We start from the raw sequence: 7,919 nt of genomic DNA, 5'->3' as shown, positions 1-7,919 counted from the left end.
AAAAAAAAAAAAAACAAAAAACAAAAAACACCTCTCTCATGATAAAAGATCATATGAATAAATACATAAATACATAAATACATAAATAAATAACCCAAATTCTCAGAAAAGCCACTAAGATTGTCTGGCTTAAGTACAATTTGTATTTTATCTCTAAGTCTATTCTTGCTTTAGATGCTTCTTTGAAGTGATGATGTGGCTCAGAGGAAAGCCTGGCTTACCCAGTGTACAATCATAGACTCCATCCCTGGCACTAAAGCCCAAACAAATGAGAACTATTGAGCATCTGTTTCTTCATAGTGTTGTTCTAGATTCTGTATGAAACACAAAGATAGAAACACACTGGCCTCTGGTTACATAGACACGTGCCTTTGTGAAATGTGTTAATTACTTCGTTTTATTTTTAGTCTCCCGAGTGCCCCAAGAGTGGTTACTTTGCTCCCTTGTGTCTCCACATAGTCAAGCACAGCTCCTAGCAGGCAACTGATACCCAGTGTACATGAGCTGCATGGGCAAAGTAATCAGAAAGTGGAGGTAAGTACAATCACACAGTAAGATTGTGATACAGACTAACTTAGTGATATGGGCTCCCTGAAAATTTGGATCCCTCACTGTAGATAGATCAAGCTGGCCATGATAGGGAACTGGGTGGGGACTACATCACTTAATTTACTTCCTCTTTAAGAGATGGTTCTTAACAATATGAACTAACTAATTACCCTCAGAGCTCCCAGAGTCTCAACTACCAACCAAGGTCTGCACATGGTGGGACTGATTGTTCTGGCAGCGTGTATATAGTGGAGGATTGCAAATTCGATCATCAATGGGAGGAGAGGACCTCAGCCCTGTGAAGGTTATGTGCCCCAGTGTGGGGGAATGCCAGGGCCAATAAGCAGGAGAGGGTGGGGTGGCAGGCATGGGGAGTGGGGAGGCAGCTGGGGTTTGTTTTTGTTGTTTTTGTTTGTTTCTTTGTTTTTTAGAGGGGAAACTGGGAAGGGAGAAATTTACATGTAAATAAAGAAAATATCTAATAAAAAAAAAAGAGATGGTTCTTTTAATGGTGGCCATATTGACACTTCTCACATGAACCTTCTAGTTCATGGTTTAAAAATAGAGATTCTGACTGGGTGTGGCAGTACTTAGCTATAACACTGGCACCTATTAGGAGCTTTAAGAGGACAAGGATAGGCCCTGCTACATGGCAATCTCTAAGGTCACTCTGGTCGTTGCAAGACCCTGTCTCCAAAGACATTAAAAACCTCTGATACCCATGACTGACATCTGGAGCAAAAGTTCGTAATGTATCCCCTGTACCAGAGCCTGTTGTCCTGTGTACATAGATCCAATGAAAATTTGCAATTTGATGCTCTCAATAGAAGATGATAAAGCTGCAATGTGAATACCACTAGTCATTAAGAATTAACATGGACAGGGTCCACTTCTCATTTTTGTTAGCTTTGGGTTTTTATAAAATACATATGTGTTAATCTGCTTTCTGAGGGCTCCAATTGGTTTCACTGACACATATGAAGTCATGTGCAAAACTTCTACCCCGTTCTTCCACTTAAAAACTTCAACTGTGACCAAAGTCCTTTAACGTTTCTTCTCTAAGCAAAAACTTGTTTAGACAATTTGACTTTTCATTTCTTTTCTCTGGTAGAACATTCTGGGATCTGTTTGCTCAGGATCCAACATTTTGTTCCTGGGGAACCTGCTACACACTGAAGAGAGCAAATGGTCCAGGAATCCACGGATAAGCCTCTTGTTGTTGTAGTCATCGAGAAACAGCTCATTAAAGCACTGTGCTCAGCTGTACCTAAAGACACAGCATGTACCTCACACATGTACCTCACACATGTACCTTGATGTTCCACCTCAACAGACTCCTGGGAAGGCCGTGGTGTAGTTTCCTGTCTCCTGACAATTCTTGGCTGCTGGTTCATAATGTTGCTATGTATGTCCCTGAACAAACAATACAGTGGCCGAGGCACAAGCCATAGGAGTCAGATGTAACTACTAGTTGCACATGAAACTGCAGGCGGTTATCATTTCAGCTTCTCCTTTCTTTTGATCTCTATCTGGTCTACAGTGAGCTTCCGGGGAATACTAGCTGCTGTTCCTGCCCTCCTCGTAGACTAATTCTATTACTTCCCAGATATCCTATAAGTGTCATAAGGTTTTTGAGCTCTATTTACATATAATAAACTGGACCACGTCTGACTTATCTCTAGCTTCAGCTACTAAAATAACCCTGGGGAACTCAGGCTTATAAGTTCAATACTGTCTACATACTTTGTATTTGTCAGCTTTCATGATCTGCACCTAAGCTAGGCCACACATATATCTGATGGAAATAAAATGTTTAATTTTTTATGTATGAGTGTTCTTTCGGCATGCATGCCTGGATGTTAGAAGGGGGCATCAGATCCCACTGAAGTTAGGATCTCTAGAAGAGCAGCCCATGCCACCTAGAAGAACAGACATCACTCCAGGCCCCAAGGGAAATGGACTTTTTAAAGTTACCATCTCAGCATTCTTGTCTTGGTGACTATCTTGCATTCAGCTTTTCTGCACCCTGCTCTGAAAAAGTCTGTCTGTACTTTACACTTGATCCTCTGGCCTAGTTGCAATATTCAGGTAATTACTCATCTTGTAGTACTGAGGTCATATTTTACCTCAATCTATGAGTCACCTCACTTCTGACTCTTAAGGCCACTTGGATTCCTTAGCTATACATTGCACAGGTTAGGGCATCACCTTGTATAGGACTTATGGCTAGTGCTCTAGCAGGCTTTCAGTATCATCTCTAGAAAGACCCATGATACCAGCTTAGCTGCATACCTGTCTGACTTGTCCTCACTTGTGCTTTGCTCTGAAGATACTGGGTGAGAATACCGCACTGTTAATGATTCATTGCATAGTCAGTACTGATTGGTGTGTGGAACTCTATCAAAAAGACCTGGGATTGAGTACATAACCCCCCGAAAATGTCATTGGGAGCTTCACAAGCCAGAGAGGATGAGGCTGCTATCCTGTCTTAAAAGCAAACTGTGAATGGTGAGTCTGACCTCCCTTGTCTTTGTGGCAGTGACCCAGCACTGGCTCAGTCTCAGAGCAGGGGCGTAATGCTCAGCACAGATGAGGCTGGCGCATGTCAGCTGAGCCAGCAGGCTGATGGAAAGTGACTCTGGCACCGCTGAGTTCAGATGGAATTAAGGATTCATGAGAGCATAGAGCACGCAGAAAGCACAAAGCCCCGAATGAATCCTGAATGAGTCACAAGGGAGATCTGGCCAGGCTTCGAATCCCAAATAAGCAAGGAATTGCCTTGTGATGATGCTGTAAATATCATCATCACCTCAGAAAACTAGGTTCCCCTTTAATCCTATCAGGGGCTGCTGCAGGGCCTGTCTTCCTGCTGGTTTGTGTAGGTAAAGCTGCCTACGCAAAGCGATTCTTCAAGGAGTTTTGAAGAAACTGATTTTATTAAGTTGTTACTTTAAATGTTCAGCCATACCAAAAATCATAGATGGGATTCAGATAAATTCATCTTCTTTTAGCCATTCATCAGACAATAGGGTTACGATGTCCCTGTTCTTTTCTGGATGGGGCTGTATACAGGATTGCTGATGGTGAAGCATTGCATGTTAGGAGAAACTCGAAATGTCAGGCTTGCTTGATAGATTTGTCCTCTAATTCTGAACTCCAAGATATCATTCTTTCCACTATAGACAGAAGGCAGAAAAAAAAGTAACAATTGTGTATTTGCCACAAGATTTTTAAAGGCACTTGGCTGAATGTGCCCTGAATCTCTAGAGCTTGTGTTTGTGTCCACTTTGCTTGTCCTGTGCAGCTGCTATGAGACCTCTCCCTGCAGGACCGATAGAGGAAACCTTACTCCCAGCCCACATGTGTGCCTAGAGCTGCCTGCTGCCTTGTCTGGATCTGCCAGGGAGGACAGACCGTCCTTCAGACCAAACTATTCTTTCAAACTAGAGGAGGATGAAGGTCCTGCTTTAAAGACCAATGCCATCCTGCGTCAGCTATCAGGAACATAGCAACCTGCCGTACATACTGAAGGTCTATGTTGGAATTCTTCAAGTATGAACAGAGATGCACACCCCACATAAACCTGTTACAGGGTTGTATTCCTTCCGTGGCAGCTTTCAAAGTAACACCAAAAGAGGGGAGTGAACCGAGACCTAATTTAGAGAAAAATAAATTATGTATGTGTAGCCGCCGTCGACATGGCAGTTCCCGACTCTAATGTTCAGCAAGCTGATTAAACCGAGGCAGCTCTGAGCTCTGGGCTACGTGACCAGAATCCCATTAAGGGAGACTGCTTGATGGGGAAGAAGGCTTCAGCTTCCTCCAGGCTCTTCCTGTTTCTGAGTGTTCCTTCTGTGGTTATTTGTCAGCAGAGGGAAGAGAGGCAGGGAAAAGAAAAAAAGAAAAAGAGAAAAGAAGCCTATTTATGGTCCCATTTTAGCAGACATCATCTAGAACAATTATTGCACCTCGCCTGACAAAGCAAATAATATTTTATCCATTTTCCCGATCACCATAATACTCTGGAACAGTCATTGTATGTCAGAAAACCACCTTTGGACTTCAAGAATTATCTGGTGGTTTTAATTACTTTCCTCAATTTTCTCTGTTAAAAAAAAAAGTGGGCTTATGCAAGTAACATATAGTCTACATTTAAGGTTGAGGAGTTCATTTCTCTACACTGAGATGCTACGGTTGGATGGCGTAATACATAAGATACTGTAGTTTTATAATTTCTCACACCCTGTCTTCTGTACACTGCCAGCAGGTTTTGATCACTACATGTCTGTAGGTGACTGAGGTGAACACAAAGCCCTTATGTTTATTTTACTCTTTCTAATTGTGTGTGTGTGTGTGTGTGTGTGTGAGTCTCTGTGGAGGCATGCTCATCTGAGTGTAAACACCCTTGGAGCCCTAGGAGATGGAGTCACAAATGTTTTGAACCATCCCATGTGGGAGCTGAGAACTGAACTTAGGTCTTCTTAGAAGAGCAGAAAGTACCCTTAACTACTGAACCTTTCATGATTTAGTTTTTCCTTTTCTTTTCCTTTTTACTTGTTTGTGAACTTCTCCAGCATGAAATTTGTTGATGAAAATGTGTTACCGTATTAAAAGTTTGGACATGCCAGCTTAGTCTCAACAAAGTAGGGAAAAAAAAACTGATTGTTTTATGTGTTCATTAAAGCAGAGTCATACTGCGAGTCTCAGCTGACCTGAATCTATGTAGTATACAGACCCTAGGGTTCCCTAAAGCTTGTGATTCTCCTGTCTTAGTGTCCTAAGTGCTAAAGTGACAATGTGGGCACCATCTGAGAATGGTCTTGAAGGGTGTCCTCTATGGAAATAATTGAAACTAATAAAATGCAATCTGCTTTTTCATTCAGTAACCATTCTCTTCATGTCAATACATAAATAACGACATATAAAGGCCATCCAGATGCACATTTAGCATATGCTCTGGTAGAAAAACAGCCAAGATATTAAACAGAATAGATAACAAACAGCATAACAATATCTATATGTGTGTATTTATACCTGTGTATACATCTATTTACTATTTTGCTGTGTATTAAGTCAGCAGGTGGTAAGTGCTGTTGAAAGGCAAGCTTAAAAGCAGAATAGTAAAGAGGGTAACAAAAGACAGGTGTGCCCATGTTTCAGTATATGCAGAGAGGGAGCAATGGCTCTCTCTTGTTAATGAATACTGGCTGACTGATGAGAAAGAGAAGGGACAAGAGAGACAGGCTACGGAGTGTTCAGACAGAAGGGACAGCTAGTCCGTTGCATGTACCAAACTGGCTTGTCTTAATGAGAAAAGAAGTTCCACTGAAGCAGCAGAATCATGGATCACACAGAAGGCGATGACTTAAATTGAAGGAATTGCCTGTAGAGGAAACACTGAGGCCTTGAAAGCCAAGGTGAATATGCAGCTTTGCTTGATGACAGGCTGAAGGAGCTATTAATTAACAGGGAAAAGGAACACTCTCCAACCCAACCTTACCATTCTTATAATGATCCCACATGAAACTGTAGCTGACAGAAGTCAGGCAGAAGCAACGGTGATGGTGAGCAGCTACTGCTTACACAGAAGGTTTAGAGAGGGCACTGAGAAAGTCTCCCTGGGCTTCAAATGGACAGTTTGAGACAGAGAGAACTGAAGACCATGGTGGGTGTTGTAGCCTGTGTGGGTGGAAAGCAAGAGGCTGTGCTTGGCAGAGTAGGGGAGACTGCAGAAGAAACAGGCAGAGCAGGACAGAGCTCGGGCGTGTATTTTGGAGATGGCCCCATTGTGAGGTCTCTTAGGCATTCAAGAGGACATATGGAATAGCTCACTAGGCAAGATCCTAGAACTTGGGAGCAGGAGATACTCTTGAATTCACATCTTGGATGATTGTGGCTGGAGCTTCTGCCACAGCTGGGAAATTGGGTGAGATCATCTGGAGTGTAGTGGATGGAAACAATGGGTGACAGATAGCACATCATGGTCATAAGAGATGGAGAGCATGGGAAAGACAGCCAATGACTCTGGGAATTAGGTGGCATGGCTGGGACCTAAGTGGTGGGTGTTGTCAGAAAGATGGTGGGACTTAGGAAGCAGCTGAGATGCAAAGGGCAGATCTTAGAGACAACTCTCTCCACTGAATTGGGTCTAGTGGTGGCTGTTCTCAACCTTATGCTTAGCAGGGACTTCATAATGTCTTTTTGTTCTGTCTGACTTCTTGTGCCCAGCATTATTCTATGCCTGATGACCTGGGCTGCCTATGAAGAGTCAATAAGGCCTGTCTGCAAGTTCTACTACATTAGCATCAGGGCTACTGCTCAGTGGGAGTAAGCAGAGATTCTTTTAAAAAGTTTCTCACTCACTACCACTCATCTCCATGGCTTTAACCCTATACACACCACTACCACCACCCCTACACAAACCACCACCAATACACATTCCACCAACACCACCATTACCCCTACACACCACCACCCTGACCATCCATAAATACAACACCAGTACCACCACCCATACACACTCCACTACTACCTCTCCTACACACACTGCCACCTACACACACATATACACACACACACACTTTACACACATACCAACAATATTAACTTATAACCACAACTAGCACTACCACCATTCCTTCTGCATACCATCACAGCTACCCCTAAATATACACAGCACAACCATACATGTATATAGCACCATCAAGCACCACCTCACAGAGAAGAATGCTAACTTGTCATTTGAATTCAAAGAATTGCATTCAGCCCACTAGCCTTAAAACTATACTGGAGGGTAAGGGCTGAGAGTAACTCAGCAATTAAGGGCATTTATAACTCTTACAGAGGATTTTCAGTTCCTAGTACCCACATGGCAGCTCATAACAACCTGGAACTCCAATTCTGAAGGCTCTGACTCTATTGACTTTAAAGGTTTCTATATACACATGGTGCCATAGCTCACAAAGGCATACACTCACACAATCAATCAATTGATCGATGGATCTATCAATTAATAAAAGGTTTTAAAGTAAATGGGGCTGAGGAGATAGGAAATCTATTGTAGCCTTCTGCCTATAATGTGCAAGATTTGACATTATCAATAGGGGCTGGACTTTGCTTAGACAGTGGCTATAATTGTAGATGTTATTAATTGTTTATATTTTCAGAATCATCATGGAATAGTAAGATATATATATATATATATATATATATATATATATACATATAGATGTATGATCATTTTAATAAGCCCTTCTGACATCCTTGTCTGATGGTAAGTTGCCCTGACTGATTTTAAGAGCAGGTTCTGAAGCCACTGAGAGTCAAAAAGCTCTTCTAAGTCCACACATATAGTAAGCTAATAACCGTCA

Source organism: Mastomys coucha, unplaced genomic scaffold (genome assembly GCF_008632895.1).
Source record: "Mastomys coucha isolate ucsf_1 unplaced genomic scaffold, UCSF_Mcou_1 pScaffold21, whole genome shotgun sequence".
In the NCBI taxonomy this organism is placed as follows: Eukaryota; Metazoa; Chordata; class Mammalia; order Rodentia; family Muridae; genus Mastomys; species Mastomys coucha.
Note: the sequence above shows the minus strand (reverse complement) of the source record.